Source organism: Crinia signifera, chromosome 4 (genome assembly GCF_055691185.1).
Source record: "Crinia signifera chromosome 4, ASM5569118v1, whole genome shotgun sequence".
NCBI classification, from domain to species: domain Eukaryota; kingdom Metazoa; phylum Chordata; class Amphibia; order Anura; family Myobatrachidae; genus Crinia; species Crinia signifera.
The window spans coordinates 6942391-6965301 of record NC_139220.1 but is presented as its reverse complement, the minus strand read 5'-3'; positions in this window follow the sequence as shown (position 1 = coordinate 6965301).

The following is a 22911-nucleotide window of genomic DNA, read 5'->3' as shown; positions in this document are numbered from 1 at the left end:
CTGCTGTAGAGAAGGACTTGGGGGTCATCATAGATGAAAAATTGAGTAATAGTGCGTACTGCTCAAGTAAACCGGACACTGGCATGCATTAAAAGGGGTATGGATTCAAGGGATGCCAATGTGATAGTGCCTCTTTACAAGGGATTGGTGAGACCACACTTAGAATATTGTGTTCAGTTCTGGGAACCGCACCTTAAATGAATTGGAACAGGTACAGAGAAGGGTGACTAAGCTAGTAAAAGGTCTGGAATCACTAGAATACAACAATATTCCAGGCTGAGAGGGGATATGATTAGTATGTTCACATACAGGATTGGGAATCATATGGAACTGGGATATGATTTGTTCACTAACAGGCCTATACTTAGGACACGCGGGCATGTACTGAGGCTCGAGGGAAAGAGATTCCGTACTGAATTAAGAAGAGGATTGTTCACCATTAGAGCAGTAACATTCTGGAACTCATTGACGGTGGGGTGGTTACAGTAACTACTGTTAATGAATTTAAATCAAAACTAAATTAGGATTAGGCACTAGCGTGGAGGGTTGTCAGGCTGGGGGGTTAGAGTTAGACTATGGGGAGGGGGTTAGGTTTAGGCAGGGAGTACAGGGATAAGGCACTAGTGCAGAGGGTTTGTGTCAGGCTGGGAGGGAGGCAGGGCCGGACTGGGACCAGAAATCGGCCCTGGCATTTTGAGTACACAGGCCTGGAGGCAAAAAAGAGAAAAGAATTGCACTGTGGATGCACACCAAAGAAAGACACAATATTCTAAAACTTAGCTTTTAATTATCATTCAGAACTAAAAAGAAGCGAGACCTGCTTCCTGTGCAGATTGTTTATATATATGATCTCACAGGGTGATCTCCTTCTGGGGTTTGGGAAATATTCATAGAATTAAAAAGACTTTAGACATACCAACATGTAACATACATATGTGACTTGCGTTTAGCACAAAAAGAGAGAAAAAGTGATTTTATAGGGATAAAAAGTTCCCCTAAAACTGACTACAAAGGATGCTGTGAGTTGGTTCTGATAACGTTCTTTTAGGATTTAATTCCTAAAGGCCCCCACATACAGCACGATATTCAGGCATTTTCTGAGCGATTCTAACAAATCGCTCAGAAATTGCCTGAAGATGCATGTAAATCGCTGTGTATATAGCCCACACAGCGATTTACATGCGCGCACCTGCCGTTCTGAATCTGTCCAAGATTCAGAACGGACGGGCTGTACAATTCAGAGCAGTCGCTCAGAAAGCTCCTGCTCATCTCCCGCATGTGTGGCTGCGGGCAGATGAGCAGGGCCGAGCGACTGCGGACGCCGCAGACCCGCCGCACCCCTGACCCCCCTCCCCCACCAGCTGTAGCACCCATCGCCACCCCCACCTCACCTCTCCTCTCGGCGGCAGCGGGGCGGCAGCGCGGCGGACATGTTAAAAAAAAAATATTTAAATTTCAAAATGGTCGCGGCCAGCCAATCACGGCTCGCCGCGTCATTGCCCCGCCCCCTAGAGCTGGCTATATTAGCCAGCTCGAGACAGGGTAGGGGCAGTCAGTCCGACGGCGGAGGAGAGAAGAGCTCCTGAAGTCCTGGGAGGCGCGGCCAATGCAAAAGAGCTTAAAAGGCCGCCGCCCCCAGGTGAAGAACACAGATGAAGAGGCAGAAGCCCTGGGAGGCGGCAGCCATGCAAAAGAGCTTAGGCGGCTGCCGGCCCTAGGTGAAGATGCCGCAGAAGCCCTGGGGGGCTGAGCTCCCCTGGGTGAAAAAAGAAGAATCAGATTAATAAAATATTTTAAAACCAGTGTTTATGTGTTTTATTTTAATATTTCCTTTACAGGGGGGCTATAGGTACCGGCGGGCCTTTAATGCCCCACATGCTGGTACCTGTGGTTCTCCCAAGTACCAGCATGTGGGGCAGGCTTGCTGGGACCTGTAGTTCTACTGTAAAAGACAATATTACTGTTAAACAAGCTATCAACCCTGCACCCACCGCCCAGGGGTGCAGGGGATAGCCCCGGGCTGCAGCCCAGGCCTGGGGTGCCCTGGAGAGGGGGGACCCCCTTATTTGGGGGGTCCCCACCTCCCCAAAAACTCCCGGCCTGGGCTGACTAGTTAGGGTGGGTAATGCTTTGGCCACGGGACACCATCAAGCGTGTCCCCTGGCTATGGCATTACACCCCCTGCTAGTGGAGCCTGGTGCTGGTCTCCAAAATACGGGGGACCCCTATTCATTTTGTCCCCCCGTATTTTGGAAACCAGGGCCAGCTCAAGAGCCTGGTGCTGGTCCCCAAAATCCGGGGGACCCCACGCACTTTGTCCTCTGGATTTTGTGGACCAGGGCCACTCAAAAAGCCCGGCTGGTCATGCCTGGGGGGGGGACCCCATGCCATTTTTTTATTTCACAAAATGATTGTCTGTATGACAGGACGAGACGCTGGACCCCGGACTTGGTAAGTATTTTTTTTTATGTCCGTTCCCACTGTACCACCAATGTTTAAAAGTTTGCATATGGGGAAGTCGGTCGGTGCAGGGGGAACCACTAGCCACCAATGATTAACTTTTTTTTTGGGGGGGGGGGGGGGGCAATATTAGGGGGAGGTGAAAGAATACTTATTAAAGAGTAATAAGTAATGTTCAGTAATAATAACATTTTTGTGATGAAGTGCAGTGTTGTACTTCACTTTCTGTGACAGATTTGAAATCTCCCGTGCTGAATCTCCCAATTTGAATCTCTGACACAAATCTCTGTACTCTTTACCTAGAAGGGCGCCCGTCGCGGGCATCGCGGGTACATTTATGTATGGCCGCGATGCCCGCGATTTCCCATTGAAACCAATGTTAAACTTTGAAATCGTGTCGGTCGCGTCGCGGCCGTCCATAAATGTACCCGCGATGCCCGCGACGCGATGCTCCCGATTTCCCATAGGAATCAATGTTAAAAGGCGCGATGGACCCGATTTTACTGTTAAATGGCTCAATCCACCCGATTTGGCCATAGGAATCAATGTTAAATTGGCCACAGAGCCCATTAACCCTTAAATGTCCCCCCAAATTTTTAACGCCACCCCACGATCCACGCCAACCCGAAGCGTGGCGAGCGCAGCGAGCCCGCGAGGGGCGGCGGTACGCGTCCTCCGACCTTTTCATGCCCTACTATCCACTAGGGCGTGGTGTGAGAATATAATAGTGTGGCAAGCGCAGCGAGCCACCGAGCCCGAAGCGTGGCGAGCGGACGCGGATACCTTCACAGGTAGACGCGTTCCCTCGCGGGCTTCACAGGTGTCCGTGGCGAGGTGGACACCTGTGAAGCCCGCGAGGGGACGCGTCTACCTGTGAAGGTATCCGCGTCCCCTCGCGGGGCTCGCTGCGCTCGCCACGCTTCGGGCTCGGTGGCTCGCTGCGCTCGCCACACTATTATATTCTCACACCACGCCCTAGTGGATAGTAGGGCATGAAAAGGTCGGAGGACGCGTACCGCCGCCCCTCGCGGGCTCGCTGCGCTCGCCACGCTTCGGGTTGGCGTGGATCGTGGGGTGGCGTTAAACATTTGGGGGGACATTTAAGGGTTAATTTGGCCTATTTGGCCCCAAATCGGGTCCATTGAGGCATTTAACAGTAAAATCGCGGTCAATCAGCCGTTTTAACATTGTTCCCTATGGGAAAATCGCGGTGATCGCGGTCATCCCGATTTACCCGCGATGACCGCGATCACCGCGATTTTTATCCCCGACGCCCGCGATTTCAATCGCTGGCGCCGTTCTAGGTAAAGAGTACCCAAATCTCTCTGTGGGCCTTATTCTGGTTGGTGTGGCCGGGCCGTACGCGTACGTTCCGGGGTTTTTCATGATCTGCGCATGCGTACATTCGCTAATGCGCAGGCGCGAACACTCCACAACGCTTACGGACGGGTCTCTCCGTGCGAAAAAACCTGTACGCGAGAGTACGGGCATTGGGGGCGGCATAGGGGCGTGTTGAGGGGAGCGGCCGAAATAATGAGGGAAAATGGGCGTAAATATGGGCGTACACGGGGGTGTGCACCAAAAATGAGCGGTGCTACTACCGCACGATCGCCTAAAGCACCGTTCATTTCAGACACAAAACAGGCGGCCGCCAACCGCCAGCTCAGACCACCCCTACAGATACCGCATGCCTGCGTGCTCCTGGGTTTGCTAATTTACGCTGATTACTACTCAAACACATACACCTGAATGTAATAAGCAATGCTGCAGTCTATTAAGTCCAAACCATGATTTCACTACCTGCAAGCCACACACAGCACTCAAACACATTGGAAGCTTATCTTTCTATACTTCTCTACATTTAAAGGTTTGTTTAATTCAAGGTAAGAATCTTTTTAAGACCTGCTTATATATGCTAAGGTAGGTATTTGTTAAACAGTTAGACACATTCACTACGTGCTTTCATAGACTTTACACAGTAGCACACTCAATCTACACAAGTCGACATGTGTCAACGTGTTCACTCTAATACAAACATAGGTTTTGTATTTATGATACAATAACATAAACCACATCTAACACCTACAAAGTATGTTTCAGCAATGTTTTAAGCCCATGCCCACTATTTTGCACACAATCTTTGTATAGTACCCAAAATACAGAACTGTACCACTATCTGATCTGCTATGAATTGGATTTTACTACACTCTGGATGTAAGATGCCACCAATCACATTATTGCACTCTCATCTCTCTAACAAAGGATTCCTACATCTGCTTATGACACTGTAAAATCATATATATTTAAAAAGTTATACATGTTTGTTCACAAGCAATTTTATCATGTTTGGCCGATTCACACATCTTTTTTTAGGGAGGACACATATGCATTCCTACACAAATGTACCTTTTGACCCTTGCTTGTCTGCCTCACCCACTCCATGAGGAAAGCATTGTTCTGGACCTGCTTTTACCTACTACTGTAGGAGCTACCTCACCTGCACACAAACTGCTTTCTCACCTATTAAGTTGCTCTGCACATGTGCTGACACAAACTAATTAGCAGGGAAAAGTTGGATAGGAACATGGGAATGGCCATGGAGAGGGTTACACATGGGAAACTTCTACCACACTTCAACAAATGTTCAAAAATACCCTGGTCAGTAAGTACACATAAATCTAGTATTTGTTTCACACAAGAAATTACACATACAACAATTTTGTTTTAATTGGTAAAATAAATTTATTTGCTGTTCAGCATCACAGCTTATTTGACACTTTAATGTCATAAATCAAATAAACAAATAAAATAGACACAAAAATAAAAAACAGCCAGAACAAGAGGTTGCATATCTCCAAACATGTGTTACCCTGCAAATGCAATGGTGAAAGAAATGGGGACACCAGAATACGTACTGCAACAACCAGGGTGAATACTAAGCAAGATACACACCACCAAAAATTTATCCTGCATTTGTAGAGGTCAAAATAAGAACTTTAATGCCCATGGCACGAAAATGGATCGATGGCCAACTCAGGAAGTGGATGTCCAGTGCAATTTAAACATTTGGGGTCCAACCACAGAGGAAGTGAACCAGGTCTCATTATTTGGGCCCTTTTTTCCCCCTTTTAGATGGGGCCTTGGGGACAGGGGCCTTTGGCTCAGATGGCTTGCGGCGTCTTCCCCTAGTGGACACAGGAGGGTCAGCAGAGGTGGAAGGTTGGGGAGCAGCTTGGGGTGGGCCAGCAGATGGGGGATTGTCCCTTAGGGACCTGGCGGTGGTCAGCAGCTCCGCAAGAATTTCATTCTGGCGGCTGAGGTGTTGGCCAATGCTTTGCATGCCAGCCGCCAGAGTGTCATTCATGCGGTTGAAGGCCTCACACTGCTGCCTGTTTGTGGCCTTCCAATCCGCCAGAAATTCCCCAACCTGCTGCTGACGGATCGCAGCATCCACCCCTTGCTGCTCGATCCTCTCCAGCATCACCATCACGCTGGCATCCCATGTCTCCTGTGGCTGGGGGTGTCGTCTTGGTGGAGGCTGGACCACTTGCTCCACCTGTGGCTCTGCAGAGGAAGATGCTGCCGGTTCATCCTGGGTTTCTGCTTCTTCTAGGATAATAATTGAAAACAATGTCACCATCACATACGCACAAAAAAATATCTTTCAAAATACAATGCATTACTGTGACTTACCATCAAAAGCAGCAGCAAAGACCTCCGCCGGGAGCTCACTATCCATATTGGATATCCCCCTGACCTCGGCCACATCAATGACATCCAAGGCGTCCTGCTCCAGGGGGGTATACTCCAAATTATCTGGCATAGGCCCTCTCCCGGTGGACATGCTGTGGTTGTACCGGTCAGTCATCTTCCTCTTCAGTGTTGTTTTGAAGTCGGTCCACCTACAAGTTTAAAAATACAAATATCACCATGAGATATGTGCACCACTGTGCTACGTGACATTTCCTAGTGTGGGTGATCTTATGTTTTTTAGCCATATGTGTCCCACACACACATTAATGTCTCCATTAGGAGGCATTTCAGTGTCTCATTTCATTCATTAGGCCACTAAATGCACATACATAGATCACTATGCAGAAATGACATCATCCATGGCCAAATTATGCACCCCCACCTGTTGTGAAACTACACATTCCACCATAGCTTGACAGTGTGGTTATTATGGAGTAATTTAACTATGGGATGGCATACTGGGATGTGTAGTTTCTCACCAGCTACATGTGCACAGTTTGGTCATTCTTGTTTCAGTAGCATCATATGGAACATGTTACAACAACTCTTTCAAAAACACACTTTCTCTTGTCCCATCACATACTTCACATACTTCACATGAGCAGAACTGTGCCCATAACCTCACATCACACCAATGGTGCATGTTTCATATATCAATGTGGGTTATTAGACATGGTTGTGTTCACATGTGACATTGAAGTGTAGCACTATCTACAAACACACCTTTCTATTATTCTCAAAACATACATGTAACATATGTACACACATATGACATTATCAGGGGGACAAACACACTTGCCTTTTCTTCACCGCTTGCCAATCTCTGACCACTGGTGACACCTGGTTCACTTCCTCTGTGATCTTGTCCCAAAGGTTTCTCCTTGCACTGGCACCCGGCTTCCTGGTTGGCAATTCGATCCATTCGCGTGCTCTGGGCACTAAAATTCTTAATTCTGCCTCTACAAATGCAGGGTTTCTCTTTTTGGTGGTGGTATCCTGCTCAGTCCTCACCCTAGATGTTGCAGCTCGTTTTCTGGTGGCCCCAGTTCTCTCACCATGCACCTGCTGGGTCACACCTGTTTGGAGAGATGCAACCTCTTGTTCTGGCTGGTTGCTTGGCCCTTGTGGAGCTGGTGGAGGTTGAACAGGGCCTGTTAGTGAGGGGCCCGCTTGGTCTTGCAGGCTACTTCTCTCTTGAGCCCTCCTTCTCCGCTCCTGTTCCCTCTTCTGCAAAGCTTCAAGCAGGGATTCTGCTGTAGCTCTCTGTAGAGCGTCCTCAGCTGCGGAATCGTCTGAGCTAGACATGTTTGCAGCAATTCTGGCCTGCATCTGACTGAATATTTATATGTTAATCTCCCGCCATGAACAAGGGGGCGTATATTTTTCCCCGCAATGTAGTTTCTAATTTACGCCGATATTTCCCGCCGATAATTGCCGCTTAAATTACGCAGGTCTCAACGCACCTGATCAATCACCTGTATATGCACATACACAGGTTGTGGAGCATTGTGTGCTACATCGTGAAATGTGTGCACCTGTCATTCCAATGATGAGTGTTGTCAGCTGGTATCTGTTGGAGTTCGTGTATGCTTTGTGAGTCACATTTCAAAACATCACGTTATAATGCTTTCCTTACATATGTAATGAGTATGAAATTGTCATACACCAACATGTTGCATTGTGCCCCTTTTAGCAGCGTATTTATTAGTAGACGGTTGCGTGTATTCTTTTACGCACACTGTATATACAGTTCCTCTCTATACATTGAATGCATGCTGTTGGTTATGGTGTGTGTATATCGGAACGGTCCGCGTAAGTTTCTATTCGCATCCAGTTTGTTCATGTAAGAAGGATTAATAAAGTTAATACTAAACAAACAATTTTTTACACCAATCAGCAAGCACCAAAAGTGATATATGTATCTGCAATTAATAACTGCGCCATTGCCACTATGACTTCAACCAGGGCTCACGCGTTTTCGACCCAGGAGCTGCTGGCCTTGGTTGAGGTCATGGACCTTTGGCTGGGGCCCAGGGGCCCATATGTGTCCAACATGGACAAGCGGCGGGCGTATAATGCTGCCCACCGCCTAATATACACCCGGACCGGCGTCCGCAGAAGCCTGGCACAGGTGGAGCGCCGCTGGTCTGACCTGCGCCGGCGGCAGCCAGTGTTACTTTGCTCTATTCGCCGCCATATTGCCCGATGTAAGTTTTTATTTACTAGTATGTCTGCGTTTTTTTGCAATGTTTTCTGTACTTTTTATAAATATGTTCCTGAGTATGTGGGTGTATATGGGGTGTATAGGGGGTGTATAGGGGGTGTATATGGGGTGTATAGGGGGGGGGTTTAAGTAGTTGCTCAGTTTTTGGGTGTAGCATATCAATTAGTTTGCATGATAAATGTCTGAAATATAACAGCAATGATAATTTGGAAGGTTATGAGCATGACTAATGTGAATTTTTCTTTCCCCCTTTTTTATGAAACCCAATCTTCGATTTCTATGCCATCAACATGAACATTTCAGCACGGGCAAGGGCACGCATAGAAGCCCGGGAGCAGGCAGCCCGGGAGCAGGCAGCCCAGGAGCAGCCAGACGAGGAGGAGGAAGAGGAGGAGGAAGAGGAGGAGGAAGAGGAGGAGGAGGAAGAGGAGGAGGAAGAGGAGGAGACAATGGGTCCAGCTGGGGCCCACCAAATTTCGCCATCCCCTTCCACCAGCCATTTGAAACAGGATAACTCCTTATTACTGTATATGCTTATATTCATTGATGTTCTGAGGGTTATAGTTCCCCTCTGGATATTTATTTAATGATCCTTATCCAATGTTCCGTTTAGCCCTTTAATTGTTTTGGCTGGCTCTGATATTTAGATTTTTACACTTTTTAAGCATTTGAAATTTTGCTTATATCTAGTCAGCAAAAACAGGGTTTATATATATATAACGGCGGATTTTTAACATTCAGTGATGTCAGGTACTGACTGGCTGAGTTTAAATGACAAGAATCTTTATTAGCAGGTTTTAGAAATTCCTGTAACTTGACATTCTGGCATTCTATCTCCAGCGTCAGCATTAAAGTAGTGCTGATATATTAAGTCAGATTGGATGGTGTTGGTAAACTGTGAAATTCAGACAGGTCTTTTGTAATCAGCGTTTGGAACACTGCTGATTTGGGTCAGTTTAGGCGATATTCATAAATAATGCCTGTCTGTATAAATTTCAGACAGGTTTTATACATCACACGCTGCCTTCCTTATTTTATATCAATCTGAATAGATTTTTTAATTGGTGTTTTGGAGTATTGCCAATTTAGGTCAGCTTGGACGATGGCCATTCTGGGATGGCGATAGCCCATTGTAGCCTATGGCTACGTGATCGCACTGCCGAGCGGGGCAGTGCGGTCACAGGGGTCGGCGGGGGTCAGCGCATAACCGCGCATGCGCAGACCCCCCCGGCTTCTGGGTTAGGGCTTCGCAGGGACGGGCTCCTATCGGAGCCCTGTCCCTGCGCCCTTCTAATGATACATCCCGGCGGTGTAACTCAACACCGCAATGCGATGTCCGGCGGTGCCACTGCGCCGGCATCGCACTATATTGATAAATGCGCCCCCTAGTGTCTCTTTCAGGCCACACTGTGAGAAATTACACTTGGTTCATTTGCACTGTGTGGCCTGGGCTGAGCTATCTGTGGCTTCCGCACATACAGGGACAAGAAGGGGCCAGTGCTGCCTGATATGCACTGCCTGGGCATCAGGGGTACTGTGGGGTGCCTTCAGGTGGATACAGGGGCAGTCTCTCAGGGCAGATTCTGAAGGGGTTCATGGACAAGGGCTGTGTGTTATCAGGGTACCTGTACTAGCTGCTGCAGTTGCTGGCTCCTGCCAATCACTTCTCTGACTTGTGGCTCCTCCCACAGGCACCCACTCTGTCTGCAGCTGCTGTCTCTGTCCTCCACAGCATGCCAAGCTGTGTCCTCTTCACATGTGGTCCTGTCCTCACTTGTCACACTGCTTCTCACTCTGCAGCCATGTCATGCTGCTGCTCTCCTCACTCTCTGTCTGTTCTCCACAGAATGCCAAGCTGTGTCCTCTTCACATGTGGTCCTGTCCTCACTTGTCACACTGCTTCTCACTCTGTAGCCATGTCATGCTGCTGCTCTCCTCACTCTCTGTCTCTGTCCACCACAGCATGCCAAGCTGTGTCCTCTTCACATGTGGTCCTGTCCTCACTTGTCACACTGCTTCTCACTCTGCTGCAGCCATGTCATGCTGCTGCTCTCCTCACTCTCTCTCTCTCTGTCCACCACAGCATGCCAAGCTGTGTCCTCTCCACATGTGGTCCTGTCCTCACTTGTCACACTGCTTCTCACTCTGCAGCCATGTCATGCTGCTGCTCTCCTCACTCTCTGTCTCTGTCCACCACAGCATGCCAAGCTGTGTCCTCTCCACATGTGGTCCTGTCCTCACTTGTCACACTGCTTCTCACTCTGCTGCAGCCATGTCATGCTGCTGCTCTCCTCACTCTCTGTCTCTGTCCTCCACAGCATGCCAAGCTGTGTCTTCTTCACATGTGGTCCTGTCCTCACTTGTCACACTGCTTCTCACTCTGTAGCCATGTCATGCTGCTGCTCTCCTCACTCTCTGTCTCTGTCCACCACAGCATGCCAAGCTGTGTCTTCTTCACATGTGGTCCTGTCCTCACTTGTCACACTGCTTCTCACTCTGCTGCAGCCATGTCATGCTGCTGCTCTCCTCACTCTCTGTCTCTGTCCACCACAGCATGCCAAGCTGTGTCCTCTCCACATGTGGTCCTGTCCTCACTTGTCACACTGCTTCTCACTCTGCAGCCATGCCATGCTGCTGCTCTCCTCACTCTCTGTCTCTCTGTCCACCACAGCATGCCAAGCTGTGTCCTCTCCACATGTGGTCCTGTCCTCACTTGTCACACTGCTTCTCACTCTGCTGCAGCCATGTCATGCTGCTGCTCTCCTCACTCTCTGTCTCTCTGTCCACCACAGCATGCCAAGCTGTGTCCTCTTCACATGTGGTCCTGTCCTCACTTGTCACACTGCTTCTCACTCTGCTGTAGCCATGTCATGCTGCTGCTCTCCTCACTCTCTGTCTCTGTCCACCACAGCATGCCAAGCTGTGTCCTCTCCACATGTGGTCCTGTCCTCACTTGTCACACTGCTTCTCACTCTGCAGCCATGCCATGCTGCTGCTCTCCTCACTCTCTGTCTCTCTGTCCACCACAGCATGCCAAGCTGTGTCCTCTCCACATGTGGTCCTGTCCTCACTTGTCACACTGCTTCTCACTCTGCTGCAGCCATGTCATGCTGCTGCTCTCCTCACTCTCTGTCTCTCTGTCCACCACAGCATGCCAAGCTGTGTCCTCTCCACATGTGGTCCTGTCCTCACTTGTCACACTGCTTCTCACTCTGCAGCCATGTCATGCTGCTGCTCTCCTCACTCTCTGTCTCTGTCCACCACAGCATGCCAAGCTGTGTCCTCTCCACATGTGGTCCTGTCCTCACTTGTCACACTGCTTCTCACTCTGCTGCAGCCATGTCATGCTGCTGCTCTCCTCACTCTCTGTCTCTGTCCACCACAGCATGCCAAGCTGTGTCCTCTTCACATGTGGTCCTGTCCTCACTTGTCACACTGCTTCTCACTCTGCTGTAGCCATGTCATGTTGCTGCTCTCCTCACTCTCTCTCTCTGTCCACCACAGCATGCCAAGCTGTGTCCTCTTCACATGTGGTCCTGTCCTCACTTGTCACACTGCTTCTCACTCTGCTGTAGCCATGTCATGCTGCTGCTCTCCTCACTCTCTGTCTCTCTGTCCACTACAGCATGCCAAGCTGTGTCCTCTTCACATGTGGTCCTGTCCTCACTTGTCACACTGCTTCTCACTCTGCTGTAGCCATGTCATGCTGCTGCTCTCCTCACTCTCTGTCTCTCTGTCCACCACAGCATGCCAAGCTGTGTCCTCTTCACATGTGGTCCTGTCCTCACTTGTCGCACTGCTTCTCACTCTGCAGCCATGCCCCATGCTGCTGCTCTCCTCACTCTCTGGGCAGTATTCAATGAGAATTTTGACAATGTGCAGCGAATCCTATTTAGGATTCGCTGCACATTCGCCACTGCCCGCCGCATTCCGGAGCCTCGCCGGCTCCAGTATTCAACGAGTCAGGGGCGAATTTTAACTCCTGCAGCGATGCCGCAGGGAGCCTGAGGACGGCGGCAGGCAGGGAGATGGAAGTCTCCCTGCCTGCCCCAGAACGTTTGTGGGGGGTGGTGGGCTCCCCGGCACAGGCTGCCCCCCGGGAGAGCCAACAGGGGGCCGGGTATTCACTGCACCCGATCGTGCATATGTAATGATCGGGTGCAGTGAATATATGAATATGTAATGAGTGGCTCGGCTCCGGCCCCCTGCTTGCTGGTCTGTGTAAAAATATATATATATTTATTTTTTTATTAAATATATATAATTCCTGATTTTTTTACACCAAATGTAAAAAACAAAACACTTTATTTTAAAAGTTCACATTCCACTTCACCATAAAAAGATAGCGATTGCTACTCAGTGAATCATGGCGATAAAAACCTTGAAATGTATTCGCCATCTGGTTATTGAATAGGGTGATTCACCGTTTTAGTCAAAAAATCGCCGTACAGCACGAAAATAGCACAAAATCGCCATAAAACATGGCGAATCAGCCTCATTGAATACTGCCCTCTGTCTCAACTCAACCTTCACCTCTCTGACCTCTGCCCAATAGCAGCACAGCTCTGTTTCCCTCTCTTTCAGGGATTCTGACAACTCCCCTGGGTCCTAGTGCTCTACAGATGCTCTCTCTTTTGGCTCCTCCTGTTACCAGACAACAAGGAAGGGCAGTTAGCTCCTGGTTTAAATACACAAACAGGGGTACCTCAGAAGTGGGGCACCACATAATGTTTTGGGCACTGTAGTGTAATATGATGCTTTGGGTCTGCAGTGTGGTATAATGTGTGGGCATTGTAGTGTGGTATAATGTGTGGGGCTGCAGTGTGGTATAATGTGTGGGGCTGCAGTGTGGTATAATATGTGGGCACTGTAGTGTGGTATGTGTGGGGACTGCATTATGGTATAATGTGTGGGGGCTGCAGTGTGGTATAATGTGTGGGCACTCTAGTGTAATATAATGCTTTGGGTCTGCAGTGTGGTATAATGTGTGGGCATTGTAGTGTGGTATGTCTAGGGGCTGCAGTATGGTATAATGTTTGGAGGTTGCAGTGGGGTATGATGTGTGGGGGCTGCAGTGTGGTATAATATGTGGGAACTGCAGTGTGGTATAATGTGTGGGGGCTGCAGTGTGGTATAATGTGTGGGGGCTGCAGTGTGGTATAATATGTGGGAACTGCAGTGTGGCATAATGTGTGGGGCTGCAGTGTGGTATAATGTGTGGGTACTGTAGTGTGGTATAATATGTGGGAACTGCAGTGTGGTATAATGTGTGTGGCTGCAGTGTGGTATAATATGTGGGCACTGTAGTGTGGTATGTGTGGGGACTGCATTATGGTATAATGTGTGGGGGCTGCAGTGTGGTATAATGTGTGGGCACTGTAGTGTAATATGATGCTTTGGGTCTGCAGTGTGGTATAGTGTGTGGGCATTGTAGTGTGGTATAATGTTTGGGGGCTGCAGTATGGTATAATGTGTGGGGACTGTGGTGTGGTATAATGTGTGGGGGCTGCGGTGTGGTATAATGTGTGGTGGCTGCAGTGGGGTATTATGTGTGGGGGCTGCAGTGGGGTATTATGTGTGGGGGCTGCAGTGGGGTATTATGTGTGGGGGCTGCAGTGGGGTGTTATGTGTGGGGGTTGCAGTGGGGTATTATGTGTGGGGCTGAAGTGGGGTGTAATGTGTGGGGGTTGCAGTGTGGTATAATGTGTGGGAACTGCAGTGTGGTATAATGTGTGGGGGCTGCAGTGTGGTATAATGTGTGGGCACTGTAGTGTAATATGATGCTTTGGGTCTGCAGTGTGGTATAGTGTGTGGGCATTGTAGTGTGGTATAATGTTTGGGGGCTGCAGTATGGTATAATGTGTGGGGACTGTGGTGTGGTATAATGTGTGGGGGCTGCGGTGTGGTATAATGTGTGGTGGCTGCAGTGGGGTATAATGTGTGGGGGCTGCAGTGGGGTATTATGTGTGGGGGCTGCAGTGGGGTATTATGTGTGGGGGCTGCAGTGGGGTGTTATGTGTGGGGGTTGCAGTGGGGTATTATGTGTGGGGCTGAAGTGGGGTGTTATGTGTGGGGGTTGCAGTGTGGTATAATGTGTGGGAACTGCAGTGTGGTATAATGTGTGGGGGCTGCAGTGGGGTATATTATGTGGGGGCTGTAGTGTAGTATAATGTGTGGAGGCTGCAGTGTGGTATAATCTAAATGCTACAGCAGCCCTGATATTATATATCTCCCCCTTTCCTGTGCCTGAGGAAGGTCAGATCAGAATCCTCTACCTCTAAACTCCTTACCCTCACATCATTGGTTGGTCTCTCCCACTACACCTCCTCATCCTCCAATGTGAGTGACTGCTCACTTGATATGGTCTTCACACATCATTGTGATATTTTTGACTTCTCCAACTCCCCATTCACCCTCCCTGACCATCACCTGCTCCATTATCCATCTGTTTCACCACCTCTACCTCCTAAGGCTGCCATCACTAAGTGTAACATTGAGGCTACTGACATCATACCATTACTTCTCTGTCCTCTTCCCTCTCCCGCCATGAACAAGCTACTTCCCTATACAGTTCCTCACTGACTACGTCTTTTGTTGCTCTGGCGATCACTGCTCCTCCTCACAGGTCACGGTCTGGACCCTGGCCCTCCAAATGCAGCAGATATCTCCAGCAATGCTCATGAACACCCTCTACCCCTATAAATGGTCATCCCTCAACCCCCTGGTGTCTCTTCACCACTTTCCAATCCCTTCTCTGTCTACCCCACCTTGTCTCCCCTCCTCCCTCTCTGTCCTTGACCTTGCCACCTTATTCACATCTAAAATTGCCTCCATATATCATGTCCCTCAGCAACCCTCTCCTTTCCATGTTCACTAGGGTGGCCAATCCCAGGATCAGCAGGATCCGGCCCCTAAAACGCCAGTCTAATGCCCTTGCAGCGTCTGAGCGTGTGCTCAGACGCTGCCTGGCTTTTCCCTTCCCTGGCGTGGCTCTGTGCAGCGTGACAAGGCCAGAGGTCACGCTGCGCAGGCCAAGCAGCTGTGCAGACCCGGCGCGCAGCATGACATCATCACCCGTCTGTCCACCCGGCTCCTGCTGCTGGCCGCTCACTCACCCACCTGCCTCCCGGCATCAGTAATCGGCTGCCCACCCTCTCTGCTTCACCGACCACCCTCCCAGCCGCACCGCACATGTAAGTAAATATGCGGGGCGGCCGGGGCGGGTTTTTTAAATAGGGAAGCCAATCCCGGGATCGGGCATTTTTCAATCCCGAATTCCGGGATTGAAAAAATGCTCTGGGATTGGCAACCCTAATGTTCACCCTTTCTTTCTCTGACTTCTTTCTCCCCTGTATCTGGAGAAAAAGCCGTGACCTTCATCCACCCCCCACCGTCCACCCCTCCCCACTTGATTGATTGCTCTCCTTTTGCCTGTTCCAATCTTGCCCACCTCCTCAATCTCTTCCTCTCATCAAGCACTGTCCCCTTTGCATCCAAGCATGCACCTCCTGGATCAAACACCTGTGAGCTGAGTTTGAGGCCTTTAGAGAAAAGGCGTTGTAAGGCAGGGTTGTCAATTCCTGGTGTGAGCATTACCCCAAATTTGAAGCCAGACCGAGCGTAAAGGGGTTTGCATCCAATGATTTGCATGTGGACCACCATGCCTCGTATGTGTCTTTGAAGAAGAGGTGGGTAAGTATGTGTTTGGGGTGGCGTGTGGAGGAGAGCACTTGGGGAGAAGGGGTAGAGCAGGGTACAATCTAGCTCAAAGATAATAAAATGATCTGATTCCAGTAGCCAATCCATGACGTATCTGCTAATCAGTGCTCTAGAATATACTGTAGGGTTAAGTTTGGGAGTCCTAGGCCTCCTTCAGTTTTAGGTAGCTGGAGCTTTTGTGAGGGATATTCTGGGTTTGCCAGACCTCCATTCAAATTTCTACCCATTACATATCCTGTCTGGTCTTTATGGACCAGCTTAGGGACGAGTAATTGAAGATGTTCGGCCAAGATCTTTGTCAACAATTTGTAGTAACACTTTAACACATTCGGACGTGAGGCCGTCAGATCCCGGGGCTTTGTTAGGTTTAAGGGTGGAGGTAGCATGAACCACCTCTTGTAGCGCAATATCTCTGACAAAGGCTGAACTAAGCTTGGTTGGGAGCGGAGGGAGAGGTATTTATCCCAGAAAGTTGTCGCCTGACTCAAGTCCGAGCAGCTATCTCTGTGTTGTTAGTTGTGAGGGTATTATGTTGTGTTTTCAGTGGTTGTATTGTGGAGGGAGTGCATTAGACAACAGTTTCCCAGATTTGTTCCCAAATTTATGGAACTTTAAGTCGTTGTTAAATGAATACCAGGCTTCCATTTTGGACAATATTGTCTCATAGCTAGTCCTAGCTTTCATGTATTGAGATTTGGAATGAGGGATGGGGTCAATTTTTAATTCTTACTCAGTAAGGTGTTGCTGGGCCTCTAGGTATTCCCGGGTTGTTTCACGTTTTTGAAAACCTGAGAAGGATATAATCCCCCTTGTATGGTAGCCTTAGAGCCTTGCCAGTATAAGTTTATATATATATATATATATATATCTATATATAGATATATATATATATATATATATATCTATATATATAGATATATATATCTATATATAAATCGATGTGTGTATGTTCCCTATGGACTACAAAACGGCGTGACCGATTTTGATGACATTTTCATCATTGTTTCTTTTGCACGATTACAGTTTATAAAAAAAAACACCAAATCAAAGAAGATGAAGGAAAGAAGAGCAGCTGAAACAGCTGAGTAATACAAATCACGTCTTCAGGAAAATCGCGACAGGGCATCTACATCTAGAGCCACAGAAACGGAAGGTGAACGAGAATTACGGCTTTGACAAAAGCGGGACGATCATCTTTTTCTAGAGTTACAAAAACTGAAGGAGAACATGAGTCGCGGCTTCATCAAATGCACAACAGCATCTACATCGAGAGCCACAGAAGCGGAAGGCGAACACAAATCACGGCTTCGACAAAAGCGGGACAGAGTGTCCACGTCAAGAGCAGCAGAAACGGAAGGAGAATGCGAATTGCGGCTTCAGCAAATGCAGGACAGTGCATCTTCATCAAGAGCTGCAGAGACACCCCAACAGCATATCGAATGGCTTGATGCCAATTGCTCACGAATGGCTCGATCAAGAGAAAGAATCAATTTAAAGTTGGCGGCATTTCATTACAATAAGAATGATGACTACCGGAATCAAGATTGGCACAATTGACAAAGTTTGCTTACATTGTCGTGTTTTGAAGTTCGCTAAGGAATCCCCTGGAATGTGCTGTTCGAACTGTGAAGTTGTTTTGCCACCACCGATTGAGCCGCCTGAGCCGCTACTAAGTTACATTTCTGGCGCCACTCCGATTTCAAAGCACTTCCTTCAAAACATCCCAAAGTACAACTCATGCATGACGTCCTTGGGAGCAACTAACTTAGTAAATGACGCCGGCTACATGCCCACCTTCAAAGTGCAAGGCCAAATCTACCACAGAATTGGATAGTTGCTCCCAGTTCCCGATGAAGATGCCAAGTTCCTCCAAATTTATTTCACTGACAATGAAACAACAGAAGTTGAGCAGCGTTGCGCAATCAGTACTGAAGTCAGACGGGGAAATTGTTTTGAGCCATCAAGCTATGTTGCATGTACACAACAGCCTCATCCGTCTATTAAAAACAGCCCTAGACCAGATGCTGTCAGATGATTATACGGTTGTGATAAGAGCAGACAAGACACCGGCTGGGGAGCACGAGCGGCGCTTCAATGCACCGGTGATAGGCAATGTCGCTGTTGTTATGGTCGGCACAGAATTCGAGCAATGCGATATCATCATCCACCATCGGAATGAAAGTGTTCAACGCGTTGCAGAAACTCATTGATCATATGATGCACTACAATATCCAGTGTTTTTTCCGCGTGTCGAGGATGGATATCATTTCAACGCAACGCAAATGAACCATAACACAAGTGAAGAGTTGACAAAAAAAGTTTCCTGCATGGACTTTTATGCCTATCGCCTTATAATCTGGCCGAATGAATCGAATTATTTGTTGAAATGCAGCGAACTCTTCCATCAATTCATTGACGACATGTACGCAAAAATTGAAAGTGGATGTCTGTTCTTCATTCGGTTGAATCAACAATGCTGCACATCGAGGAATATGTCCACTTGAGTGATTTTGAGGGTGGAATTGATGTCCTTCTGATGGAAAACTGGAAACGGACAACAGAGGGTCTGTAATGCTGGTTACCTGGCTCCACAACACCACCCTCAAAATCCCGGGCGAGTGGTGGTGTCAGAGGTGAAGTAGTGCTGGGAAACCTGATTGTGTATACCCTTTTTTATTCTTTTTAACCTTTTTATGGTGATAGGACTTCTTTGGAATAACTCTGCGTGATTTTTGAGGAAACAACCAACCGATAAGAGGCGCTCTTATTCTTCTTGCTGGTGATTTCTGACAAACTTTGCCTGTTATTCCACGCCCGCAGATGAGCTGAACACATGCTTGAAATCATCATATCTTTTGGAACCGAGTCGAGAAAATTACGCTATCGACGAACATGTGTGTGCATTTGCTGCAAGACCCATCTGCCCAAACATTCTCAAAACAACTTTTGGACATCGGAAATGTCAAAATTCCAATTGATCGCGCCACGAATGAGATTTCGTTCCCGCCGAACTTCTGTCAAATGCAACTGAATATTCAAGCCGTTGTCGACAAGGTATTTCGTACAAATCGATCGTAACAGTAATGGACGAAGAACAAGCCGTCAATTATCCGATTGAATTTTTGAATTCATTGGAACCAGCCGTAATGCCAGCGCACGTATTACCATTGAAGGTTGGATCACTGGTGTTGCTTATTCTCAACTTAAACGCACCAAAGTAATGCAACGGAACCAGATTGACAATCAAAAAATTTAATCAAGGCAACAATCATCGGTGGCAAATTCAAAGACGAAGACGTACTGATTCCACGCATACCAATGATTTCCAACGATTTACCATTCGAATTCAAGTGGCTCCAGTTCCCTTTGCGTCTTGCCTTTGCTAATACAATCAACAAAGCACAAGGCCAATCGTTGACTATTGCTGGCTTAGATTTGGAAAATTTATGTTTTTCACACGCCCAGTTGTATGTGGCTTGCTCTCGTGTTGGCACACACTGAAAAATGTATACGGTTTTACTCCAAATAAAAAACATCCGCTGGCCTTAAGATGAATTAATAAAATAAATATAATTTCCCATTTGCCTTAAATGCATATGTTTTTTTTTTCCTTGGGTGTAGCAAGGCACTGTACCTATAGATGCTAAAACTTCGTCACATGACCGCCCCCATCCATCCACCAGAATTCATCTGGCTATAGATAATTAGTGCTTCCCGTGCGAAGCCGAGGTAAGTCGCTAGTAACTTTATAACTCCTTAAATTCACAGATGACACCACTCTAATTGGCCTTATCTCGGAGAGAACTGAGTCTGCCTACAGATGGGAGGGTGAGAGGCTGGTCACCTGGTGCAGAACTAACAACCTGCAGCTGAATGCGTCAAAGACAGTAGAAATGATGATTGACTTCAGAAAGTACCCCCCTACTCTCCCCCATCTAACAATCGACGGCAGTGTGGTGGCGGTAATGGATTCCTACAGATTCCTAGGCACCACAATCACGAAGGACCTGAAATGGCCAACATTGATGGAATCGTGGGAAAAGCCTAGCAGAGACTGTTCTTCCTACATTAACTTAGGAAGTTCAAACTGCCGCGGGAACTACTGCTGCTCTTCTACTCTGCAATCATCCAATCTGTGATCTGTTCATCAATGATAGTCTGGTGCCTCTGCTCAGGACAGGAATACAGCGAATTGTGAGAGTAGCAGAAAAAATCATAGGTTCAGATCTCCCAGCGATTGAGGTCATCGACATGTCAAGAGCCACTAAGCGGGCAGGATTATCAGTGACCATCTACACCCAGCTTGTTCAAAAGGTTGCCATCCGGTAGGAGGTACAGCTCGCAACCAGTGAGGACAATCAGGCACAGGAACATATTGTCACTGTCATATTACTTGTTACTTCTATTACTTGCTATCACTTGTTATCTATGTCTAGGATCAGTGGTGGTCGGAAACAAATTCCTTGTGTATTGAGTTGCACTGAGGTTTGGGTGGAACTACTGTATTATTTCGATGGTATGAGTCCCAAGCTGTTAAAACTAAGTCTTTAAGTTTTGCAGATGTGGAAAGGGAGGACGGGCAACGCCATGAGATAAAGAAGGACTTCTCCCTCTTTAACTTACATTTAAACCTCTCTACTGCATGGTCCGATAGTGTAATCAGTTCAATAAGGGATTCCGCTATATTAGGGAGAAGGGAGGAGGACGTCAGATTGTAATCTATCCTAGACAGTTGGCTGGTAGATGCTCAGAGGCATGTTAAATCGTTTTCGGTTGGATGTAGGACCCTCCAGATATCTAAACGTTGTAGAAGGGAGGATAGGGCTTGAACACCAATTTGGGTAACTTGCATCTATTTCTGTTTGGGATCTGTCTATCTAGTACTGATGAGGTTATTAAATTAAGGTCACCACCCAGAATTATTGGCATATCTAAGTGTGGGGTGAGGAGAGATATTAATTTGAGAAAGAGATCCTTCTTGTAGACATTAGGAGCATAGGCATAAATAAAACATACATAAAAAGGATTGCGTTTCACACAACATGTGACATAGGGCCTTTTTCTGATCGGATCAGTGAAACGTGCGTACGGTCCGTCACACCGTGCGTTTCCCGTACATTTCCCGTACGCTCACGGTGAGCGTAAGTCCGCCCACAGAACAGCCGCACAAGGATGGTCTCAAACACCGACAATGGGGAGTGGCGTACACTTGGGCGTACGCCACCGTGCACGGACGGATCTCCCTCTTAGTCACCGATACCTGGTGTACATCAGAGCGTACGCCACAGTGCACGGACGGATCTCGGCCGTTTTCACACCGGCACCTTCCGTATATCTGAGCGTACACCACATTGCAAGTAGAGAGTCCAAAAACATCATTGTTGCTCTTAGACGTGGTTTATGTGTCTTTTTCAGGTACTTGTGTATTATCTGGGCGCCCGATGCGATTGATTGTATGCCTTAACTTAAGGCATACAATCAGATATGATGGACGCGATTTTCCACGATAAAATCGCGTTGATTGTATCACGTGCAACCAAATCGCACGCGATGCGATGCTATTGACTCGATTTTCCATAGGAATCAATGTTAAATGGTCCCAAATGGTCCCTGAGACCATTAGGGTCAATGTGAAATGCCCCCCAGGCCCCCCCATTGTGTGTATGTCCCCCCCCATGCTTCGGGTTGGCATTGATGGTGGGGTGGCGTTAACAATGAGGGGGCATACAAACAATGGGGGGGCCTGGGGGGCATTTCACATTGACCCTAATGGTCTCAGGGACCATTTGGGACCATTTAACATTGATTCCTATGGAAATCACTGATTGGCTGAGAGTGCTCTATCTCAGCCAATCAGAAGGTGTATAGTCATTTGACGTTATTTTAAAGATGTAATAACCGCCGCTGCCCGCCTGCTCGGCGCTGAGTGACAGCATGCTGATTATCACCGCCGCCCGCCCCACTGTCACCGGCATCCCCCACTGCACCCAGAGACGCTGCTGCCAGCCCCCACTACCGCCGCTGCTCACTGGCACCACCGGTGCCCCCCCCTCCCCCACACTGCTCCTCACCGCCCGGCAGCTCCTCGGTTTGTTTTATATGTGATAAATCGCATGCGATTTATCACATGTAAAAAATGGCACATCAAGTGCCAAATTGTATGTGAGCCTCCTGGGGACCTGCCGGGCGGCTCGCAGGAGAATATGGTCCGACTTGTCCCTAGGACAAGTCGGCCTAATGTATGGGGGCCTTTAGAAACGTAATGGTAATAGTAATGGGTAAAAGATATTTTGCTAGGATCACTAAACCTCTGTAGGGAGTGTAGGGAGCAGAAGCTGCAAGTTTCCATCCCAGGGCGTTGAGCTTCAGTTAGATGGGTCTCCTGCAAAAGGGACACATCCAAGTGCAATCTGTTTAAGTAAAGCAAGACACTCCTATGCTTTTTTGAGGGAGTTTATGCCTCCAATTTTCCAACTGCCAAACTTCAGAGACATCGAGGCCTTTCAAGTGAGGTGGAGAAAACAATGTATCATACATAGGCATCAAAGAAACTTTTCTCTCTAATAGAGACATTGATAAATCAGATGTACCAGAGGAGGTGGAAGGGGGTGGAGATGAGACAACAAGGAAAGACCAAAGGAAAACGGGAGGTATGGGGGGGGGGGACGACAACATTATAAAGTAATGATAGTTCTGTAGTATAATTTAAAGAGCATAGGTTATGTAACCTACACAGTAACCAAGAAGACGGGCTC